Consider the following 23,369-nt stretch of genomic DNA (forward strand, 5'->3'; position numbering starts at 1 on the left):
ACCACACCAGGGCCTGTGGCTGCTAGCTGAGGCCACTTACACCAAACCAGGGCCTGTGGCTGCTTGCTGAGGCCATCTTCACCAAACCAGGCCCTGTGCTGCTTGCTGTGGCCATGTAAAACACACCAGGTCCTGTGCTGGTTCTTGAGGCCATCTTCAACAATCCAGGGCCTGTGCTGTTGGATAAATGCCAAACTGAGCCTTTTGGTTAGGGTATTATGCAAACATGCAGGTATGGTTATAGGATTGTCTTCGTAACTTCAGGTACTTGCCACCTAATCACTTGAATCCATAAATTGAGACATTGTGCTGGGGCCAGCAGCTTACGGCCATACCACCCTGAGCACGCCCGACCTCGTCTGATCTCGGAAGCTAAGCAGGGCTGGGCTTGGTTAGTACTTGGATGGGAGACTGCCTGGGAATACCTGGTGCTGTAAGCCTTTCTTTTTCATGTCATTGAACCGCTTTTGATCCAGAGAAGGGGTGTATTAAAAGACCAGAAGCAGCTCCCCATTAATGAGGGCACATTAACGACATTGCTTTTGGCTGTTTTCCAATGTCTTGTGCTGCTAGCTGATGCAACCTACACCACACAAGGGCCTGAGGGACCGGCTGGGGCCACTTACACCACATCAGGGCCTGTGGCTGCTGGCTGAGGCCACTTACACCACACCAGGGCCTGTGGCTGCTGGCTGAGGCCACCTACACCACACCAGGGCCTTAGTTGCTATTGAGGCCAATTACACCACACCAGGGTCTGTGGCTCTTGCTCAGGCCACTTACACCACACCAGGGCCTGTGGCACTGGCTGAGGCCACTTACACCACACCAGGGCCTTAGTTGCTATTGAGGCCAATTACACCACACAAGGGCCTGTGGCTGCTGGCTGAGGCCACCTACACCACACCAGGGCCTGTGGCTGCTGGCTGAGGCCACTTACACCACACCAGGGCCCTTTTGCTGCTGGCTGAGGCCACTTACACCACACCAGTGCCTGTGGCTTCTGGCTGAGGCGACTTACACCACACCAGGGCCTGTGGCTGCTGGCCGAGGCCACTTACACCACACCAGGGCCTGTGGCTGCTGGCTGAGGCCACCTACACCACACCAGGGCATTAGTTGCTATTGAGGCCAATTACACCACACCAGGGTCTGTGGCTCTTGCTCAGGCCACTTACACCACACCAGGGCCTGTGGCTCTTGCTCAGGCCACTTACACCACACCAGGGCCTGTGGCTGCTGGCTGAGGCCACTTACACCACACCAGGGCCTGTGGCTGCTGGCTGAGGCCACCTACACCACACCAGGGCCTGTGGCTGCTGGCTGAGGCCACCTACACCACACCAGGGCCTGTGGCTGCTGGCTGAGGCCACTTACACCACACCAAGGCCTGTGGCTCTTGCTCAGGCCACTCACATCACACCAGGCCCTGCGCTTCTGGCCGAGGCCATCTTCACCAAACCAGGCCCTGTGCTCCTTGCTGTGGCCATGTACAACACACCAGGCCCTGTGCTGGTTCCTGAGGCCATCTTCAACAATCCAGGGCCTGTGCTGTTGGATAAATGCCAAACTGAGCCTTTGGGTTAGGGTATTATGCAAACATGCAGGTATGGTTATAGCATTGTCTTCGTAACTTCAGGTACTTGCCACCTAATCACTTGAATCCATAAATTGAGACATTGTGCTGGGGCCAACAGCTTACGGCCATACCACCCTGAGCACGCCCGACCTCGTCTGATCTCGGAAGCTAAGCAGGGCTGGGCTTGGTTAGTACTTGGATGGGAGACTGCCTGGGAATACCTGGTGCTGTAAGCCTTTGATTTTCATGTCATTGAACCGCTTTTGATCCAGAGAAGGGGTGTATTAAAAGACCAAAAGCAGCTGCCCATTAATGAGGGCACATTAACGACACTGCTTTTGGCTCTTTTCCAATGTCTTGTGCTGCTAGCTGATGCAACCTACACCACACAAGGGCCTGAGTGACCGGCTGGGGCCACTTACACCACATCAGGGCCTGTGGCTCTGGCTGAGGCCACTTTCACCACACCAGGGCCTGTGGCTGCTGGCTGAGGCCACCTACACCACACCAGGGCATTAGTTGCTATTGAGGCCAATTACACCACACCAGGGTCTGTGGCTCTTGCTCAGGCCACTTACACCACACCAGGGCCTGTGGCTCTTGCTCAGGCCACTTACACCACACCAGGGCCTGTGGCTGCTGGCTTAGGCCACCTACACCACACCAGGGCATTAGTTGCTATTGAGGCCAATTACACCACACCAGGGTCTGTGGCTCTTGCTCAGGCCACTTACACCACACCAGGGCCTGTGGCTCTTGCTCAGGCCACTTACACCACACCAGGGCCTGTGGCACTGGCTGAGGCCACTTACACCACACCAGGGCCTGTGGCTGCTGGCTGAGGCCACTTACACCACACCAGGGCCTGTGGCTGCTGGCTGAGGCCACTTACACCACACCAGGGCCTGTGGCTGGTGGCTGAGGCCACCTACACCACACCAGGGCCTGTGGCTGCTGGCTGAGGCCACTTACACCACACCAGGGCCCTTTTGCTGCTGGCTGAGGCCACTTACACCACACCAGTGCCTGTGGCTTCTGTCTGAGGCGACTTACACCACACCAGGGCCTGTGGCTGCTGGCTGAGGCCAATTACACCACACCAGGGTCTGTGGCTCTTGCTCAGACCACTTACACCACACCAGGGCCTGTGGCACTGGCTGAGGCCACTTACACCACACCAGGGCCTGTGGCTGCTGGCTGAGGCCACTTACACCACACCAGGGCCTGTGGCTGCTGGCTGAGGCCACCTACACCACACCAGGGCCTGTGGCTGCTGGCTGAGGCGACTTACACCACACCAGGGCCCTTTTGCTGCTGGCTGAGGCCACCTACACCACACCAGGGCCTGTGGCTTCTGGCTGAGGCGACTTACACCACACCAGGGCCTGTGGCTGCTGGCTGAGGCCACTTACACCACACCAAGGCCTGTGGCTCTTGCTCAGGCCACTCACATCACACCAGGGCCTGTGCTGCTAGCTGAGGCCACTTACACCAAACCAGGGCCTGTGGCTGCTTGCTGAGGCCATCTTCACCAAACCAGGCCCTGTGCTGCTTGCTGTGGCCATGTAAAACACACCAGGTCCTGTGCTGGTTCTTGAGGCCATCTTCAACAATCCAGGGCCTGTGCTGTTGGATAAATGCCAAACTGAGCCTTTGGGTTAGGGTATTATGCAAACATGCAGGTATGGTTATAGGATTGTCTTCGTAACTTCAGGTACTTGCCACCTAATCACTTGAATCCATAAATTGAGACATTGTGCTGGGGCCAGCAGCTTACGGCCATACCACCCTGAGCACGCCCGACCTCGTCTGATCTCGGAAGCTAAGCAGGGCTGGGCTTGGTTAGTACTTGGATGGGAGACTGCCTGGGAATACCTGGTGCTGTAAGCCTTTCATTTTCATGTCATTGAACCGCTTTTGATCCAGAGAAGGGGTGTATTAAAAGACCAGAAGCAGCTCCCCATTAATGAGGGCACATTAACGACATTGCTTTTGGCTGTTTTCCAATGTCTTGTGCTGCTAGCTGATGCCACCTACACCACACCAGGGCCTGAGTGACCGGCTGGGGCCACTTACACCACATCAGGGCCTGTTGCTCTGGCTGAGGCCACTTACACCACACCAGGGCCTGTGGCTGCTGGCTGAGGCCACTTACACCACACCAGGGCCTGTGGCTGCTGGCTGAGGCCACCTACACCACACCAGGGCCTTAGTTGCTATTGAGGCCAATTACACCACACCAGGGTATGTGGCTCTTGCTCAGGCCACTTACACCACACCAGGGCCTTAGTTGCTATTGAGGCCAATTACACCACACCAGGGCCTGTGGCACTGGCTGAGGCCACTTACACCACACCAGGGCCTGTGGCTGCTGGTAGAGGCCACTTACACCACACAAGGGCCTGTGGCTGCTGGCTGAGGCCACCTACACCACACCAGGGCCTGTGGCTGCTGGCTGAGGCCACTTACAACACACCAGGGCCTGTGGCTCTTGCTCAGGCCACTTACACCACACCAGGGCCTGTGGCTGCTGGTAGAGGCCACTTACACCACATCAGGGCCTGTGGCTGCTGGCTGAGGCCAGTTACACCACACCAGAGCCTGTGGCTGCTGGCTGAGGCCACTTACACCACACCAGGGCCTTAGTTGCTATTGAGGCCACTTACACCACACCAGGGCCTGTGGCTGCTGGCTGAGGCCAGTTACACCACACCAGGGCCTGTGGCTGCTGGCTGAGGCCACATACACCACACCAGGGCCTTAGTTGCTATTGAGGCCATTTACACCACACCAGGGTCTGTGGCTCTTGCTCAGGCCACTTACACCACACCAGGGCCTGTGGCACTGGCTGAGGCCACTTAGACCACACCAGGGCCTGTTGCTGCTGGCTGAGGCCACTTACACCACACCAGGGACTGTGGCTTCTGGCTGAGGTGACTTACACCACACCAGGGCCTGTGGCTGCTGGCTGAGGCCACTTACACCACACCAGGGCCTGTGGCTCTTGCTCAGGCCACTTACACCACACCAGGGCCTGTGGCTCTTGCTCAGGCCACTCATATCACACCAGGCCCTGCTCTTCTGGCCGAGGCCATCTTCACCAAACCAGGCCCTGTGCTGCTAGCTGTGGCCATGTACAACACACCAGGCCCTGTGCTGGTTCCTGAGGCCATCTTCAACAATCCAGGGCCTGTGCTGTTGGATAAATGCTAAACTGAGCCTTTGGGTTAGGGTATTATGCAAACATGCAGGTATGGTTATAGGATTGTCTTCGTAACTTCAGGTACTTGCCACCTAATCACTTGAATCCATAAATTGAGACATTGTGCTGGGGCCAGCAGCTTACGGCCATACCACCCTGAGCACGCCCGACCTCGTCTGATCTCGGAAGCTAAGCAGGGCTGGGCTTGGTTAGTACTTGGATGGGAGACTGCCTGGGAATACTTGGTGCTGTAAGCCTTTCCTTTTCATGTCATTGAACCGCTTTTGATCCAGAAAAGGGGTGTATTAAAAGACCAAAAGCAGCTGCCCATTAATGAGGGCACATTAACGACATTGCTTTTGGCTCTTTTCCAATGTCTTGTGCTGCTAGCTGATGCCACCTACACCACACCAGGGCCTGAGTGACCGGCTGGGGCCACTTACACCACATCAGGGCCTGTGGCTCTGGCTGAGGCCACTTACACCACACCACGGCCTGTGGCTGCTGGCTGAGGCCACCTACACCACACCAGGGCCTTAGTTGCTATTGAGGCCAATTACACCACACCATGGTCTGTGGCTCTTGCTCAGGCCACTTACACCACACCAGGGCCTGTGGCTGCTGGCTGAGGCCACTTACACCACACCAGGGCCTGTGGCGGCTGGCTGAGGCCACCTACACCACACCAGGGCCTGTGGCTCTGTCTGAGGCCAATTACACCACACCAGGGTCTGTGGCTCTGGCTGAGGCCACTTACACCACATCAGGGCCTTATTTGCTATTGAGGCCAGTTACACCACACCAGGGCCTGTGGCTCTGGCTGAGGCCACTTACACCACATCAGGGCCTGTGGCTCTGGCTGAGGCCAATTACACCACACCAGGGTCTGCGGCTCTTGCTGAGGCCACTTAGACCACACCAGGGCCTGTGGCTGCTGGCTGAGGCCACTTACACCATACCAGGGCCTGTGGCTGCTGGCTGAGGCCACCTACACCACACCAGGGCCTGTGGCTGCTTGCTGAGGCGACTTACACCACACCAGGGCCTGTTGCTGCTGGCTGAGGCCACTTACACCACACCAGTGCCTGTGGCTTCTGGCTGAGGCGACTTACACCACATCAGGGCCTGTGGCTCTGGCTGAGGCCACTTACACCACACCAGGGCCTGTGGCTGCTGGCTGAGGCCAGTTACACCACACCAGGGCCTGTGGCTGCTGGCTGAGGCCACATACACCACACCAGGGCCTTAGTTGCTATTGAGGCCAATTACACCACACCAGGGTCTGTGGCTCTTGCTCAGGCCACTCACATCACACCAGGCCCTGCGCTTCTGGCCACTTACACCACACCAGGGCCTGTGGCTGCTGGCTGAGGCCACTTACACCATACCAGGGCCTGTGGCTGCTGGCTGAGGCGACTTACACCACACCAGAGCCTGTGGCTGCTGGCTGAGGCCACCTACACCACACCAGGGCCTGTGACTGCTGGCTGAGGCCACTTACACCACACCAGGGCCTTAGTTGCTATTGAGGCCACTTACACCACACCAAGGCCTGTGGCTCTTGCTCAGGCCACTCACATCACACCAGGCCCTGCGCTTCTGGCCGAGGCCATCTTCACCAAACCAGGCCCTGTGCTGCTTGCTGTAGCCATGTACAACACACCAGGCCCTGTGCTGGTTCCTGAGGCCATCTTCAACAATCCAGGGCCTGTGCTGTTGGATAAATGCCAAACTGAGCCTTTGGGTTAGGGTATTATGCAAACATGCAGGTATGGTTATAGGATTATCTTCGTAACTTCAGGTACTTGCCACCTAATCACTTGAATCCATAAATTGAGACATTGTGCTGGGCCCAGCAGCTTACGGCCATACCACCCTGAGCACACCCGACCTCGTCTGATCTCGGAAGCTAAGCAGGGCTGGGCTTGGTTAGTACTTGGATGGGAGACTGCCTGGGAATACCTGGTGCTGTCAGTCTTTCATTTTCATGTCATTGAACCGCTTTTGATCCAGAGAAGGGGTGTATTAAAAGACCAAAAGCAGCTGCCCATTAATGAGGGCACATTAACGACACTCCTTTTGGCTCTTTTCCAATGTCTTGTGCTGCTAGCTGATGCCACCTACACCACACCAGGACCTAAGTGACCGGCTGGGGCCACTTACACCACATCAGGGCCTGTGGCTCTGGCTGAGGCCACTTACACCACACCAGGGCCTGTGGCTGCTGGCTGAGGCCAGTTACACCACACCAGAGCCTGTGGCTGCTGGCTGAGGCCACTTACACCACACCAGGGCCTTAGTTGCTATTGAGGCCACTTACACCACACCAGGGCCTGTGGCTGCTGGCTGAGGCCAGTTACACCACACCAGGGCCTGTGGCTGCTGGCTGAGGCCACATACACCACACCAGGGCCTTAGTTGCTATTGAGGCCATTTACACCACACCAGGGTCTGTGGCTCTTGCTCAGGCCACTTACACCACACCAGGGCCTGTGGCACTGGCTGAGGCCACTTAGACCACACCAGGGCCTGTGGCTGCAGGCTGAGGCCACCTACACCACACCAGGGCCTGTGGCTGCTGGCTGAGGCGACTTACACCACACCAGGGCCTGTTGCTGCTGGCTGAGGCCACTTACACCACACCAGGGACTGTGGCTTCTGGCTGAGGTGACTTACACCACACCAGGGCCTGTGGCTGCTGGCTGAGGCCACTTACACCACACCAGGGCCTGTGGCTCTTGCTCAGGCCACTTATACCACACCAGGGCCTGTGGCTCTTGCTCAGGCCACTCATATCACACCAGGCCCTGCTCTTCTGGCCGAGGCCATCTTCACCAAACCAGGCCCTGTGCTGCTAGCTGTGGCCATGTACAACACACCAGGCCCTGTGCTGGTTCCTGAGGCCATCTTCAACAATCCAGGGCCTGTGCTGTTGGATAAATGCTAAACTGAGCCTTTGGGTTAGGGTATTATGCAAACATGCAGGTATGGTTATAGGATTGTCTTCGTAACTTCAGGTACTTGCCACCTAATCACTTGAATCCATAAATTGAGACATTGTGCTGGGGCCAGCAGCTTACGGCCATACCACCCTGAGCACGCCCGACCTCGTCTGATCTCGGAAGCTAAGCAGGGCTGGGCTTGGTTAGTACTTGGATGGGAGACTGCCTGGGAATACTTGGTGCTGTAAGCCTTTCATTTTCATGTCATTGAACCGCTTTTGATCCAGAAAAGGGGTGTATTAAAAGACCAAAAGCAGCTGCCCATTAATGAGGGCACATTAACGACATTGCTTTTGGCTCTTTTCCAATGTCTTGTGCTGCTAGCTGATGCCACCTACACCACACCAGGGCCTGAGTGACCGGCTGGGGCCACTTACACCACATCAGGGCCTGTGGCTGCTGGCTGAGGCCAGTTACACCACACCAGAGCCTGTGGCTGCTGGCTGAGGCCACTTACACCACACCAGGGCCTTAGTTGCTATTGAGGTCACTTACACCACACCAGGGCCTGTGGCTGCTGGCTGAGGCCAGTTACACCACACCAGGGCCTGTGGCTGCTGGCTGAGGCCACATACACCACACCAGGGCCTTAGTTGCTATTGAGGCCATTTACACCACACCAGGGTCTGTGGCTCTTGCTCAGGCCACTTACACCACACCAGGGCCTGTGGCACTGGCTGAGGCCACTTAGACCACACCAGGGCCTGTGGCTGCAGGCTGAGGCCACCTACACCACACCAGGGCCTGTGGCTGCTGGCTGAGGCGACTTACACCACACCAGGGCCTGTTGCTGCTGGCTGAGGCCACTTACACCACACCAGGGACTGTGGCTTCTGGCTGAGGTGACTTACACCACACCAGGGCCTGTGGCTGCTGGCTGAGGCCACTTACACCACACCAGGGCCTGTGGCTCTTGCTCAGGCCACTTACACCACACCAGGGCCTGTGGCTCTTGCTCAGGCCACTCATATCACACCAGGCCCTGCTCTTCTGGCCGAGGCCATCTTCACCAAACCAGGCCCTGTGCTGCTAGCTGTGGCCATGTACAACACACCAGGCCCTGTGCTGGTTCCTGAGGCCATCTTCAACAATCCAGGGCCTGTGCTGTTGGATAAATGCTAAACTGAGCCTTTGGGTTAGGGTATTATGCAAACATGCAGGTATGGTTATAGGATTGTCTTCGTAACTTCAGGTACTTGCCACCTAATCACTTGAATCCATAAATTGAGACATTGTGCTGGGGCCAGCAGCTTACGGCCATACCACCCTGAGCACGCCCGACCTCGTCTGATCTCGGAAGCTAAGCAGGGCTGGGCTTGGTTAGTACTTGGATGGGAGACTGCCTGGGAATACTTGGTGCTGTAAGCCTTTCATTTTCATGTCATTGAACCGCTTTTGATCCAGAAAAGGGGTGTATTAAAAGACCAAAAGCAGCTGCCCATTAATGAGGGCACATTAACGACATTGCTTTTGGCTCTTTTCCAATGTCTTGTGCTGCTAGCTGATGCCACCTACACCACACCAGGGCCTGAGTGACCGGCTGGGGCCACTTACACCACATCAGGGCCTGTGGCTCTGGCTGAGGCCACTTACACCACACCACGGCCTGTGGCTGCTGGCTGAGGCCACCTACACCACACCAGGGCCTTAGTTGCTATTGAGGCCAATTACACCACACCATGGTCTGTGGCTCTTGCTCAGGCCACTTACACCACACCAGGGCCTGTGGCTGCTGGCTGAGGCCACTTACACCACACCAGGGCCTGTGGCGGCTGGCTGAGGCCACCTACACCACACCAGGGCCTGTGGCTCTGTCTGAGGCCAATTACACCACACCAGGGTCTGTGGCTCTGGCTGAGGCCACTTACACCACATCAGGGCCTTATTTGCTATTGAGGCCAGTTACACCACACCAGGGCCTGTGGCTCTGGCTGAGGCCACTTACACCACATCAGGGCCTGTGGCTCTGGCTGAGGCCAATTACACCACACCAGGGTCTGCGGCTCTTGCTGAGGCCACTTAGACCACACCAGGGCCTGTGGCTGCTGGCTGAGGCCACTTACACCATACCAGGGCCTGTGGCTGCTGGCTGAGGCCACCTACACCACACCAGGGCCTGTGGCTGCTTGCTGAGGCGACTTACACCACACCAGGGCCTGTTGCTGCTGGCTGAGGCCACTTACACCACACCAGTGCCTGTGGCTTCTGGCTGAGGCGACTTACACCACATCAGGGCCTGTGGCTCTGGCTGAGGCCACTTACACCACACCAGGGCCTGTGGCTGCTGGCTGAGGCCAGTTACACCACACCAGGGCCTGTGGCTGCTGGCTGAGGCCACATACACCACACCAGGGCCTTAGTTGCTATTGAGGCCAATTACACCACACCAGGGTCTGTGGCTCTTGCTCAGGCCACTCACATCACACCAGGCCCTGCGCTTCTGGCCACTTACACCACACCAGGGCCTGTGGCTGCTGGCTGAGGCCACTTACACCACACCAGGGCCTGTGGCTGCTGGCTGAGGCCACCTACAACACACCAGGGCCTTAGTTGCTATTGAGGCCAATTACACCACACCAGGGTATGTGGCTCTTGCTCAGGCCACTTACACCACACCAGGGCCTTAGTTGCTATTGAGGCCAATTACACCACACCAGGGCCTGTGGCACTGGCTGAGGCCACTTACACCACACCAGGGTATGTGGCTCTTGCTCAGGCCACTTACACCACACCAGGGCCTTAGTTGCTATTGAGGCCAATTACACCACACCAGGGCCTGTGGCACTGGCTGAGGCCACTTACACCACACCAGGGCCTGTGGCTGCTGGCTGAGGCCACTTACACCACACAAGGGCCTGTGGCTGCTGGCTGAGGCCACCTACACCACACCAGGGCCTGTGGCTGCTGGCTGAGGCCACTTACAACACACCAGGGCCTGTGGCTCTTGCTCAGGCCACTCATATCACACCAGGCCCTGTGCTTCTGGCCGAGGCCATCTTCACCAAACCAGGCCCTGTGCTGCTTGCTGTGGCCATGTACAACACACCAGGCCCTGTGCTGGTTCCTGAGGCCATCTTCAACAATCCAGGGCCTGTGCTGTTGGGTAAATGCCAAACTGAGCCTTTGGGTTAGGGTATTATGCAAACATGCAGGTATGGTTATAGGATTATCTTCGTAACTTCAGGTACTTGCCACCTAATCACTTGAAATCATAAATTGAGACATTGTGCTGGAGCCAGCAGCTTACGGCCATACCACCCTGAGCACGCCCGACCTCGTCTGATCTCGGAAGCTAAGCAGGGCTGGGCTTGGTTAGTACTTGGATGGGAGACTGCCTGGGAATACCTGGTGCTGTAAGCCTTTCATGTCATTGAACCGCTTTTGATCCAGAGAAGGGGTGTATTAAAAGACCAAAAGCAGCTGCCCATTAATGAGGGTACATTAACGACATTGCTTTTGGCTGTTTTCCAATGTCTTGTGCTGCTAGCTGATGCCACCTACACCACACCAGGGCCTTAGTTGCTATTGAGGCCAATTACACCACACCAGGGTCTTTGGCTCTTGCTCAGGCCACTTACACCACACCAGGGCCTGTGGCACTGGCTGAGGCCACTTACACCACACCAGGGCCTTATTTGCTATTGAGGCCACTTACACCACACCAGGGCCTGTGGCTCTTGCTCAGGCCACTTACACCACACCAGGGCCTGTGGCTCTTGCTCAGGCCACTCACATCACACCAGGCCCTGCGCTTCTGGCCGAGGCCATCTTCACCAAACCAGGCCCTGTGCTGCTAGCTGTGGCCATGTACAACACACCAGGCCCTGTGCTGGTTCCTGAGGCCATCTTCAACAATCCAGGGCCTGTGCTGTTGGATAAATGCTAAACTGAGCCTTTGGGTTAGGGTATTATGCAAACATGAAGGTAGGGTTATAGGATTGTCTTCGTAACTTCAGGTACTTGCCACCTAATCACCTGAATCCATAAATTGAGACATTGTGCTGGGGCCAGCAGCTTACGGCCAGCAGCTTACGGCCATACCACCCTGAGCACGCCTGACCTCGTCTGATCTCGGAAGCTGAGCAGGGCTGGGCTTGGTTAGTACTTGGATGGGAGACTGCCTGGGAATACCTGGTGCTGTAAGCTTTTCATTTTCATGTCATTGAACCGCTTTTGATCCAGAGAAGGGGTGTATTAAAAGACCAAAAGCAGCTGCCCATTAATGAGGTCACATTAACGACATTGCTTTTGGCTCTTTTCCAATGTCTTGTGCTGCTAGCTGATGCCACCTACACCACACCAGGGCCTGAGTGACCGGCTGGGGCCACTTACACCACATCAGGGCCTGTGGCTCTGGCTGAGGCCACTTACACCACACCAGGGCCTGTGGCTGCTGGCTTAGGCCACCTACACCACACCAGGGCCTTAGTTGCTATTGAGGCCAATTACACCACACCATGGTCTGTGGCTCTTGCTCAGGCCACTTACACCACACCAGGGCCTGTGGCTGCTGGCTGAGGCCACTTACACCACACCAGGGCCTGTGGCGGCTGGCTGAGGCCACCTACACCACACCAGGGCCTGAGTAACCGGCTGGGGCCACTTACACCACATCAGGGCCTGTGGCTCTGGCTGAGGCCAGTTACACCACAACAGGGCCTGTGGCTGCTGCCTGAGGCCACATACACCACACCAGGGCCTTAGTTGCTATTGAGGCCAATTACACCACACCAGGGTCTGTGGCTCTTGCTCAGGCCACTCACATCACACCAGGCCCTGCGCTTCTGGCCACTTACACCACACCAGGGCCTTATTTGCTATTGAGGCCACTTACACCACACCAGGGCCTGTGGCTCTTGCTCAGGCCACTTACACCACACCAGGGCCTGTGGCTCTTGCTGAGGCCACTTAGACCACACCAGGGCCTGTGGCTGCTGGCTGAGGCCACTTACACCACACCAGGGCCTGTGGCTGCTGGCTGATGCAACCTACACCACACAAGGGCCTGAGTGACCGGCTGGGGCCACTTACACCACATCAGGGCCTGTGGCTCTGGCTGAGGCCACTTTCACCACACCAGGGCCTGTGGCTGCTGGCTGAGGCCACCTACACCACACCAGGGCATTAGTTGCTATTGAGGCCAATTACACCACACCAGGGTCTGTGGCTCTTGCTCAGGCCACTTACACCACACCAGGGCCTGTGGCTCTTGCTCAGGCCACTTACACCACACCAGGGCCTGTGGCTGCTGGCTGAGGCCACCTACACCACACCAGGGCATTAGTTGCTATTGAGGCCAATTACACCACACCAGGGTCTGTGGCTCTTGCTCAGGCCACTTACACCACACCAGGGCCTGTGGCTCTTGCTCAGGCCACTTACACCACACCAGGGCCTGTGGCACTGGCTGAGGCCACTTACACCACACCAGGGCCTGTGGCTGCTGGCTGAGGCCACTTACACCACACCAGGGCCTGTGGCTGCTGGCTGAGGCCACTTACACCACACCAGGGCCTGTGGCTGGTGGCTGAGGCCACCTACACCACACCAGGGCCTGTGGCTGCTGGCTGAGGCGACTTACACCACACCAGGGCCTGTGGCTTCTGTCTGAGGCAACTTACACCACACCAGGGCCTGTGGCTGCTGGCTGAGGCCAATTACACCACACCAGGGTCTGTGGCTCTTGCTCAAGCCACTTACACCACACCAGGGCCTGTGGCACTGGCTGAGGCCACTTACACCACAAAAGGGCCTGAGTGACCGGCTGGGGCCACTTACACCACACCAGGGCCTGTGGCTGCTGGCTGAGGCCACCTACACCACACCAGGGCCTGTGGCTGCTGGCTGAGGCCACTTACACCACACCAGTGCCTGTGGCTGCTGGCTGATTCCACTTACACCACACCAGGGCCTGTGGCTCTTGCTCAGGCCACTCATATCACACCAGGCCCTGTGCTTCTGGCTGAGGCCATCTTCACCAAACCAGGCCCTGTGCTGCTTGCTGTGGCCATGTACAACACACCAGGCCCTGTGCTGGTTCCTGAGGCCATCTTCAACAATCCAGGGCCTGTGCTGTTGGATAAATGCCAAACTGAGCCTTTGGGTTAGGGTATTATGCAAACATGCAGGTATGGTTATAGGATTGTCTTCGTAACTTCAGGTACTTGCCACCTAATCACTTGAATCCATAAATTGAGACATTGTGCTGGGGCCAGCAGCTTACGGCCATACCACCCTAAGCACCCCCGACCGGGTCTGATCTCGGAAGCTAAGCAGGGCTGGGCTTGGTTAGTACTTGGATGGGAGACTGCCTGGGAATACCTGGTGCTGTAAGCCTTTCATTTTCATGTCATTGAACCGCTTTTGATCCAGAGAAGGGGTGTATTAAAAGACCAAAAGCAGCTCCCCATTAATGAGGGCACATTAATGACATTGCTTTTGGCTCTTTTCCAATGTCTTGTGCTGCTAGCTGATGCCACCTACACCACACCAGGGCCTGAGTGACCGGCTGGGGCCACTTACACCACATCAGGGCCTGTTGCTCTGGCTGAGGCCAGTTACACCACAACAGGGCCTGTGGCTGCTGGCTGAGGCCACATACACCACACCAGGGCCTTAGTTGCTATTGAGGCCATTTACACCACACCAGGGTCTGTGGCTCTTGCTCAGGCCACTTACACCACACCAGGGCCTGTGGCACTGGCTCAGGCCGCTTAGACCACACCAGGGCCTGTGGCTGCTGGCTGAGGCGACTTACACCACACCAGGGCCTGTTGCTGCTGGCTGAGGCCACTTACACCACACCAGGGACTGTGGCTTCTGGCTGAGGTGACTTACACCACACCAGGGCCTGTGGCTGCTGGCTGAGGCCACTTACACCACACCAGGGCCTGTGGCTCTTGCTCAGGCCACTTACACCACACCAGGGCCTGTGGCTCTTGCTCAGGCCACTCACATCACACCAGGCCCTGCTCTTCTGGCCGAGGCCATCTTCACCAAACCAGGCCCTGTGCTGCTAGCTGTGGCCATGTACAACACACCAGGCCCTGTGCTGGTTCCTGAGGCCATCTTCAACAATCCAGGGCCTGTGCTGTTGGATAAATGCTAAACTGAGCCTTTGGGTTAGGGTATTATGCAAACATGCAGGTATGGTTATAGGATTGTCTTCGTAACTTCAGGTACTTGCCACCTAATCACTTGAATCCATAAATTGAGACATTGTGCTGGGGCCAGCAGCTTACGGCCATACCACCCTGAGCACGCCCGACCTCGTCTGATCTCGGAAGCTAAGCAGGGCTGGGCTTGGTTAGTACTTGGATGGGAGACTGCCTGGGAATACCTGGTGCTGTAAGCCTTTCATTTTCATGTCATTGAACCGCTTTTGATCCAGAGAAGGGGTGTATTAAAAGACCAAAAGCAGCTGCCCATTAATGAGGGCACATTAACGACATTGCTTTTGGCTGTTTTCCAATGTCTTGTGCTGCTAGCTGATGCCACTTACACCACACCAGGGCCTGTGGCTGCTGGCTGATGCCACTTACACCACACCAGGGCCTGTGGCTGCTGGCTGAGGCCACCTACACCACACCAGGGCCTTAGTTGCTATTGAGGCCAATTACACCACACCAGGGTCTGTGGCTCTTGCTCAGGCCACTTACACCACACCAGGGCCTGTGGCACTGGCTGAGGCCACTTACACCACACCAGGGCCTGTGGCTGCTGGCTGAGGCCACCTACACCACACCAGGGCCTTAGTTGCTATTGAGGCCAATTACACCACACAAGGGCCTGTGGCTGCTGGCTGAGGCCACCTACACCACACCAGGGCCTGTGGCTGCTGGCTGAGGCCACTTACAACACACCAGGGCCTGTGGTTGCTGGCTGAGGCCACCTACACCACACCAGGGCCTGTGGCTGCTGGCTGAGGCCACTTACAACACACCAGGGTCTGTGGCTCTTGCTCAGGCCACTCATATCACACCAGGCCCTGTGCTTCTGGCCGAGGCCATCTTCACCAAACCAGGCCCTGTGCTGCTTGCTGTGGCCATGTACAACACACCAGGCCTTGTGCTGGTTCCTGACGCCATCTTCAACAATCCAGGGCCTGTGCTGTTGGATAAATGCCAAACTGAGCCTTTGGGTTAGGGTATTATGCAAACATGCAGTTATGGTTATAGGATTGTCTTCGTAACTTCAGGTACTTGCCACCTAATCACTTGAATCCATAAATTGAGACATTGTGCTGGGGTCAGCAGCTTACGGCCATACCACCCTGAGCACGCCCGACCTCGTCTGATCTCGGAAGCTAAGCAGGGCTGGGCTTGGTTAGTACTTGGATGGGAGACTGCCTGGGACTACCTGGTGCTGTAAGCCTTTCATTTTCATGTCATTGAACCGCTTTTGATCCAGAGAAGGGGTGTATTAAAAGACCAAAAGCAGCTGCCCATTAATGAGGGCACATTAACGACATTGCTTTTGGCTGTTTTCCAATGTCTTGTGCTGCTAGCTGATGCCACCTACACCACACCAGGGCCTTAGTTGCTATTGAGGCCAATTACACCACACCAGGGTCTTTGGCTCTTGCTCAGGCCACTTACACCACACCAGGGCCTGTGGCACTGGCTGAGGCCACTTACACCACACCAGGGCCTGTGGCTCCTGGCTGAGGCCACTTACACCACACCAGGGCCTTATTTGCTATTGAGGCCACTTACACCACACCAGGGCCTGTGGCTCTTGCTCAGGCCACTTACACCACACCAGGGCCTGTGGCTCTTGCTCAGGCCACTCATATCACACCAGGACCTGCGCTTCTGGCCGAGGCCATCTTCACCAAACCAGGCCCTGTGCTGCTAGCTGTGGCCATGTACAACACACCAGGCCCTGTGCTGGTTCCTGAGGCCATCTTCAACAATCCAGGGCCTGTGCTGTTGGATAAATGCTAAACTGAGCCTTTGGGTTAGGGTATTATGCAAACATGAAGGTAGGGTTATAGGATTGTCTTCGTAACTTCAGGTACTTGCCACCTAATCACCTGAATCCATAAATTGAGACATTGTGCTGGGGCCAGCACCTTACGGCCATACCACCCTGAGCACGCCCGACCTCGTCTGATCTCGGAAGCTGAGCAGGGCTGGGCTTGGTTAGTACTTGGATGGGAGACTGCCTGGGAATACCTGGTGCTGTAAGCCTTTCATTTTCATGTCATTGAACCGCTTTTGATCCAGAGAAGGGGTGTATTAAAAGACCAAAAGCAGCTGCCCATTAATGAGGGCACATTAACGACATTGCTTTTGGCTGTTTTCCAATGTCTTGTGATGCTAGCTGGTGCCACCTACACCACACCAGGGCCTGAGTGACCGGCTGGGGCCACTTACACCACATCAGGGCCTGTGGCTCTGGCTGAGGCCACTTACACCACACCAGGGCCTGTGGCTGCTGGCTGAGGCCACTTACACCACACCAGGGCCTGTGGCTGCTGGCTGAGGCCACTTACACCACACCAGGGCCTTAGTTGCTATTGAGGCCAATTACACCACACCATGGTCTGTGGCTCTTGCTCAGGCCACTTACACCACACCAGGGCCTGTGGCACTGGCTGAGGCCACTTACACCACACCAGGGCCTGTGGCTGCTGGCTGAGGCCACTTACACCACACAAGGGCTTGTGGCTGCTGGCTGAGGCCACCTACACCACACCAGGGCCTGTGGCTCTTGCTCAGGCCACTTACACCACGCCAGGGCCTGTGGCTCTTGCTCAGGCCACTTACACCACACCAGGGCCTGTGGCTCTTGCTCAGGCCACTCATATCACACCAGGGCCTGTGCTTCTGACTGAGGCCACTTAGACCACACCAGGGCCTGTGGCTGCTGGCTGAGGCCACTTACACCACACCAGGGCCTGTGGCTGCTGGCTGAGGCCATCTACACCACACCAGGGCCTGTGGCTGCTGGCTGAGGCGACTTACACCACACCAGGGCCCTTTTGCTGCTGGCTGAGGCCACTTACACCACACCAGTGCCTGTGGCTTCTGGCTGAGGCGACTTACACCACACCAGGGCCTGTGGCTGCTGGCTGAGGCCACTTACACCACACCAGGGCCTGTGGCTGCTGGCTTAGGCCACTTATACCACACCAGGGCCTGTGGCTGCTGGCTGAGGCCACCTACACCACACCAGGGCATTAGTTGCTATTGAGGCCAATTACACCACACCAGGGTCTGTGGCTCTTGCTCAGGCCACTTACACCACACCAGGGCCTGTGGCTCTTGCTCAGGCCACTTACACCACACCAGGGCCTGTGGCTGCTGGCTGAGGCCACTTACACCACACCAGGGCCTGTGGCTGCTGGCTGAGGCCACCTACACCACACCAGGGCCTGTGGCTGCTGGCTGAGGCGACTTACACCACACCAGGGCCCTTTTGCTGCTGGCTGAGGCCACTTACACCACACCAGTGCCTGTGGCTTCTGGCTGAGGCGACTTACACCACACCAGGGCCTGTGGCTGCTGGCTGAGGCCACTTACACCACACCAAGACCTGTGGCTCTTGCTCAGGCCACTCACATCACACCAGGCCCTGCGCTTCTGGCCGAGGCCATCTTCACCAAACCAGGCCCTGTGCTGCTTGCTGTGGCCATGTAAAACACACCAGGTCCTGTGCTGGTTCTTGAGGCCATCTTCAACAATCCAGGGCCTGTGCTGTTGGATAAATGCCAAACTGAGCCTTTTGGTTAGGGTATTATGCAAACATGCAGGTATGGTTATAGGATTGTCTTCGTAACTTCAGGTACTTGCCACCTAATCACTTGAATCCATAAATTGAGACATTGTGCTGGAGCCAGCAGCTTACGGCCATACCACCCTGAGCACGCCCGACCTCGTCTGATCTCGGAAGCTAAGCAGGGCTGGGCTTGGTTAGTACTTGGATGGGAGACTGCCTTGGAATACCTGGTGCTGTAAGCCTTTGATTTTCATGTCATTGAACCGCTTTTGATCCAGAGAAGGGGTGTATTAAAAGACCAAAAGCAGCTGCCCATTAATGAGGGCACATTAACGACATTGCTTTTGGCTGTTTTCCAATGTCTTGTGCTGCTAGCTGATGCCACCTACACCACACCAGGGCCTGAGTGACCGGCTGGGGCCACTTACACCACATCAGGGCCTGTGGCTCTGGCTGAGGCCACTTACACCACACCAGGGCCTGTGGCTGCTGGCTGAGGCCACTTACACCACACCAGGGCCTGTGGCTGCTGGCTGAGGCCACTTACACCACACCAGGGCCTGTGGCTGCTGGCTGAGGCCACTTACACCACACCAGGGCCTTAGTTGCTATTGAGGCCAATTACACCACACCAGGGCCTGTGGCTCTTGCTCAGGCCACTTACACCACACCAGGGCCTGTGGCTGCTGGCTGAGGCCACTTACACCACACCAGGGCCTGTGGCTCTTGCTCAGGCCACTTACACCACACCAGGGCCTGTGGCACTGGCTGAGGCCACTTAGACCACACCAGGGCCTGTGGCTGCTTGCTGAGGCCACTCACACCACACCAGGGCCTGTGGCTGCTAGCTGAGGCCACTTACACCAAACCAGGGCCTGTGGCTGCTTGCTGAGGCCATCTTCACCAAACCAGGCCCTGTGCTGCTTGCTGTGGCCATGTAAAACACACCAGGTCCTGTGCTGGTTCTTGAGGCCATCTTCAACAATCCAGGGCCTGTGCTGTTGGATAAATGCCAAACTGAGCCTTTTGGTTAGGGTATTATGCAAACATGCAGGTATGGTTATAGGATTGTCTTCGTAACTTCAGGTACTTGCCACCTAATCACTTGAATCCATAAATTGAGACATTGTGCTGGGGCCAGCAGCTTACGGCCATACCACCCTGAGCACGCCCGACCTCGTCTGATCTCGGAAGCTAAGCAGGGCTGGGCTTGGTTAGTACTTGGATGGGAGACTGCCTGGGAATACCTGGTGCTGTAAGCCTTTCTTTTTCATGTCATTGAACCGCTTTTGATCCAGAGAAGGGGTGTATTAAAAGACCAGAAGCAGCTCCCCATTAATGAGGGCACATTAACGACATTGCTTTTGGCTGTTTTCCAATGTCTTGTGCTGCTAGCTGATGCAACCTACACCACACAAGGGCCTGAGGGACCGGCTGGGGCCACTTACACCACATCAGGGCCTGTGGCTGCTGGCTGAGGCCACTTACACCACACCAGGGCCTGTGGCTGCTGGCTGAGGCCACCTACACCACACCAGGGCCTTAGTTGCTATTGAGGCCAATTACACCACACCAGGGTCTGTGGCTCTTGCTCAGGCCACTTACACCACACCAGGGCCTGTGGCACTGGCTGAGGCCACTTACACCACACCAGGGCCTTAGTTGCTATTGAGGCCAATTACACCACACAAGGGCCTGTGGCTGCTGGCTGAGGCCACCTACACCACACCAGGGCCTGTGGCTGCTGGCTGAGGCCACTTACACCACACCAGGGCCCTTTTGCTGCTGGCTGAGGCCACTTACACCACACCAGTGCCTGTGGCTTCTGGCTGAGGCGACTTACACCACACCAGGGCCTGTGGCTGCTGGCCGAGGCCACTTACACCACACCAGGGCCTGTGGCTGCTGGCTGAGGCCACCTACACCACACCAGGGCATTAGTTGCTATTGAGGCCAATTACACCACACCAGGGTCTGTGGCTCTTGCTCAGGCCACTTACACCACACCAGGGCCTGTGGCTCTTGCTCAGGCCACTTACACCACACCAGGGCCTGTGGCTGCTGGCTGAGGCCACTTACACCACACCAGGGCCTGTGGCTGCTGGCTGAGGCCACCTACACCACACCAGGGCCTGTGGCTGCTGGCTGAGGCCACCTACACCACACCAGGGCCTGTGGCTGCTGGCTGAGGCCACTTACACCACACCAAGGCCTGTGGCTCTTGCTCAGGCCACTCACATCACACCAGGCCCTGCGCTTCTGGCCGAGGCCATCTTCACCAAACCAGGCCCTGTGCTCCTTGCTGTGGCCATGTACAACACACCAGGCCCTGTGCTGGTTCCTGAGGCCATCTTCAACAATCCAGGGCCTGTGCTGTTGGATAAATGCCAAACTGAGCCTTTGGGTTAGGGTATTATGCAAACATGCAGGTATGGTTATAGCATTGTCTTCGTAACTTCAGGTACTTGCCACCTAATCACTTGAATCCATAAATTGAGACATTGTGCTGGGGCCAACAGCTTACGGCCATACCACCCTGAGCACGCCCGACCTCGTCTGATCTCGGAAGCTAAGCAGGGCTGGGCTTGGTTAGTACTTGGATGGGAGACTGCCTGGGAATACCTGGTGCTGTAAGCCTTTGATTTTCATGTCATTGAACCGCTTTTGATCCAGAGAAGGGGTGTATTAAAAGACCAAAAGCAGCTGCCCATTAATGAGGGCACATTAACGACACTGCTTTTGGCTCTTTTCCAATGTCTTGTGCTGCTAGCTGATGCAACCTACACCACACAAGGGCCTGAGTGACCGGCTGGGGCCACTTACACCACATCAGGGCCTGTGGCTCTGGCTGAGGCCACTTTCACCACACCAGGGCCTGTGGCTGCTGGCTGAGGCCACCTACACCACACCAGGGCATTAGTTGCTATTGAGGCCAATTACACCACACCAGGGTCTGTGGCTCTTGCTCAGGCCACTTACACCACACCAGGGCCTGTGGCTCTTGCTCAGGCCACTTACACCACACCAGGGCCTGTGGCTGCTGGCTTAGGCCACCTACACCACACCAGGGCATTAGTTGCTATTGAGGCCAATTACACCACACCAGGGTCTGTGGCTCTTGCTCAGGCCACTTACACCACACCAGGGCCTGTGGCTCTTGCTCAGGCCACTTACACCACACCAGGGCCTGTGGCACTGGCTGAGGCCACTTACACCACACCAGGGCCTGTGGCTGCTGGCTGAGGCCACTTACACCACACCAGGGCCTGTGGCTGCTGGCTGAGGCCACTTACACCACACCAGGGCCTGTGGCTGGTGGCTGAGGCCACCTACACCACACCAGGGCCTGTGGCTGCTGGCTGAGGCCACTTACACCACACCAGGGCCCTTTTGCTGCTGGCTGAGGCCACTTACACCACACCAGTGCCTGTGGCTTCTGTCTGAGGCGACTTACACCACACCAGGGCCTGTGGCTGCTGGCTGAGGCCAATTACACCACACCAGGGTCTGTGGCTCTTGCTCAGACCACTTACACCACACCAGGGCCTGTGGCACTGGCTGAGGCCACTTACACCACACCAGGGCCTGTGGCTGCTGGCTGAGGCCACTTACACCACACCAGGGCCTGTGGCTGCTGGCTGAGGCCACCTACACCACACCAGGGCCTGTGGCTGCTGGCTGAGGCGACTTACACCACACCAGGGCCCTTTTGCTGCTGGCTGAGGCCACCTACACCACACCAGGGCCTGTGGCTTCTGGCTGAGGCGACTTACACCACACCAGGGCCTGTGGCTGCTGGCTGAGGCCACTTACACCACACCAAGGCCTGTGGCTCTTGCTCAGGCCACTCACATCACACCAGGGCCTGTGCTGCTAGCTGAGGCCACTTACACCAAACCAGGGCCTGTGGCTGCTTGCTGAGGCCATCTTCACCAAACCAGGCCCTGTGCTGCTTGCTGTGGCCATGTAAAACACACCAGGTCCTGTGCTGGTTCTTGAGGCCATCTTCAACAATCCAGGGCCTGTGCTGTTGGATAAATGCCAAACTGAGCCTTTGGGTTAGGGTATTATGCAAACATGCAGGTATGGTTATAGGATTGTCTTCGTAACTTCAGGTACTTGCCACCTAATCACTTGAATCCATAAATTGAGACATTGTGCTGGGGCCAGCAGCTTACGGCCATACCACCCTGAGCACGCCCGACCTCGTCTGATCTCGGAAGCTAAGCAGGGCTGGGCTTGGTTAGTACTTGGATGGGAGACTGCCTGGGAATACCTGGTGCTGTAAGCCTTTCATTTTCATGTCATTGAACCGCTTTTGATCCAGAGAAGGGGTGTATTAAAAGACCAGAAGCAGCTCCCCATTAATGAGGGCACATTAACGACATTGCTTTTGGCTGTTTTCCAATGTCTTGTGCTGCTAGCTGATGCCACCTACACCACACCAGGGCCTGAGTGACCGGCTGGGGCCACTTACACCACATCAGGGCCTGTTGCTCTGGCTGAGGCCACTTACACCACACCAGGGCCTGTGGCTGCTGGCTGAGGCCACTTACACCACACCAGGGCCTGTGGCTGCTGGCTGAGGCCACCTACACCACACCAGGGCCTTAGTTGCTATTGAGGCCAATTACACCACACCAGGGTATGTGGCTCTTGCTCAGGCCACTTACACCACACCAGGGCCTTAGTTGCTATTGAGGCCAATTACACCACACCAGGGCCTGTGGCACTGGCTGAGGCCACTTACACCACACCAGGGCCTGTGGCTGCTGGTAGAGGCCACTTACACCACACAAGGGCCTGTGGCTGCTGGCTGAGGCCACCTACACCACACCAGGGCCTGTGGCTGCTGGCTGAGGCC

At 56.9% G+C, this 23,369-nt stretch overlaps 13 non-coding genes and 4 pseudogenes across 13 annotated transcripts; all 17 read left to right on the forward strand.

The window, feature by feature from the left end:
- Positions 1-321: 321 nt before the first annotated feature.
- Positions 322-440, forward strand: LOC147329261 (5S ribosomal RNA). Its single transcript, XR_015129427.1, has one exon. It is a non-coding gene; the product is annotated as a 5S ribosomal RNA (ribosomal RNA).
- Positions 441-1,696: 1,256 nt separating this feature from the next.
- Positions 1,697-1,815, forward strand: LOC147329262 (5S ribosomal RNA). The gene has a single exon (XR_015129428.1). It is a non-coding gene; the product is annotated as a 5S ribosomal RNA (ribosomal RNA).
- Positions 1,816-3,350: 1,535 nt separating this feature from the next.
- Positions 3,351-3,469, forward strand: LOC147329263 (5S ribosomal RNA). The gene has a single exon (XR_015129430.1). It is a non-coding gene; the product is annotated as a 5S ribosomal RNA (ribosomal RNA).
- Positions 3,470-4,919: 1,450 nt separating this feature from the next.
- Positions 4,920-5,038, forward strand: LOC147329264 (5S ribosomal RNA). The gene has a single exon (XR_015129682.1). It is a non-coding gene; the product is annotated as a 5S ribosomal RNA (ribosomal RNA).
- A 1,601-nt stretch (positions 5,039-6,639) lies between these two features.
- On the forward strand, positions 6,640-6,758 carry LOC147329265 (5S ribosomal RNA). Its single transcript, XR_015129730.1, has one exon. It is a non-coding gene; the product is annotated as a 5S ribosomal RNA (ribosomal RNA).
- Positions 6,759-7,855: 1,097 nt separating this feature from the next.
- LOC147329266 (5S ribosomal RNA) lies at positions 7,856-7,974 on the forward strand. Its single transcript, XR_015129683.1, has one exon. It is a non-coding gene; the product is annotated as a 5S ribosomal RNA (ribosomal RNA).
- Positions 7,975-9,032: 1,058 nt separating this feature from the next.
- Positions 9,033-9,151, forward strand: LOC147329267 (5S ribosomal RNA). Its single transcript, XR_015129684.1, has one exon. It is a non-coding gene; the product is annotated as a 5S ribosomal RNA (ribosomal RNA).
- Positions 9,152-11,024: 1,873 nt separating this feature from the next.
- LOC147329268 (5S ribosomal RNA) lies at positions 11,025-11,143 on the forward strand. The gene has a single exon (XR_015129431.1). It is a non-coding gene; the product is annotated as a 5S ribosomal RNA (ribosomal RNA).
- Positions 11,144-11,810: 667 nt separating this feature from the next.
- LOC147329269 (5S ribosomal RNA) lies at positions 11,811-11,929 on the forward strand (annotated as a pseudogene).
- A 2,071-nt stretch (positions 11,930-14,000) lies between these two features.
- LOC147329270 (5S ribosomal RNA) lies at positions 14,001-14,119 on the forward strand (annotated as a pseudogene).
- Positions 14,120-15,018: 899 nt separating this feature from the next.
- LOC147329271 (5S ribosomal RNA) lies at positions 15,019-15,137 on the forward strand. The gene has a single exon (XR_015129432.1). It is a non-coding gene; the product is annotated as a 5S ribosomal RNA (ribosomal RNA).
- Positions 15,138-16,037: 900 nt separating this feature from the next.
- Positions 16,038-16,156, forward strand: LOC147329272 (5S ribosomal RNA; annotated as a pseudogene).
- A 699-nt stretch (positions 16,157-16,855) lies between these two features.
- LOC147329273 (5S ribosomal RNA) lies at positions 16,856-16,974 on the forward strand (annotated as a pseudogene).
- A 1,654-nt stretch (positions 16,975-18,628) lies between these two features.
- LOC147329274 (5S ribosomal RNA) lies at positions 18,629-18,747 on the forward strand. The gene has a single exon (XR_015129755.1). It is a non-coding gene; the product is annotated as a 5S ribosomal RNA (ribosomal RNA).
- Positions 18,748-19,648: 901 nt separating this feature from the next.
- On the forward strand, positions 19,649-19,767 carry LOC147329275 (5S ribosomal RNA). Its single transcript, XR_015129433.1, has one exon. It is a non-coding gene; the product is annotated as a 5S ribosomal RNA (ribosomal RNA).
- A 1,256-nt stretch (positions 19,768-21,023) lies between these two features.
- LOC147329276 (5S ribosomal RNA) lies at positions 21,024-21,142 on the forward strand. The gene has a single exon (XR_015129434.1). It is a non-coding gene; the product is annotated as a 5S ribosomal RNA (ribosomal RNA).
- Positions 21,143-22,677: 1,535 nt separating this feature from the next.
- On the forward strand, positions 22,678-22,796 carry LOC147329277 (5S ribosomal RNA). The gene has a single exon (XR_015129435.1). It is a non-coding gene; the product is annotated as a 5S ribosomal RNA (ribosomal RNA).
- The last annotated feature ends 573 nt before the right edge of the window (positions 22,797-23,369 follow it).

This window comes from Aulonocara sp. 'chitande type north' Nkhata Bay, linkage group LG5, assembly GCF_057382095.1.
Source record: "Aulonocara sp. 'chitande type north' Nkhata Bay isolate Kocher_YH1m ecotype deep benthic linkage group LG5, A_spYH_male_GT1.1, whole genome shotgun sequence".
Classification (NCBI taxonomy): Eukaryota; Metazoa; Chordata; class Actinopteri; order Cichliformes; family Cichlidae; genus Aulonocara; species Aulonocara sp. 'chitande type north' Nkhata Bay.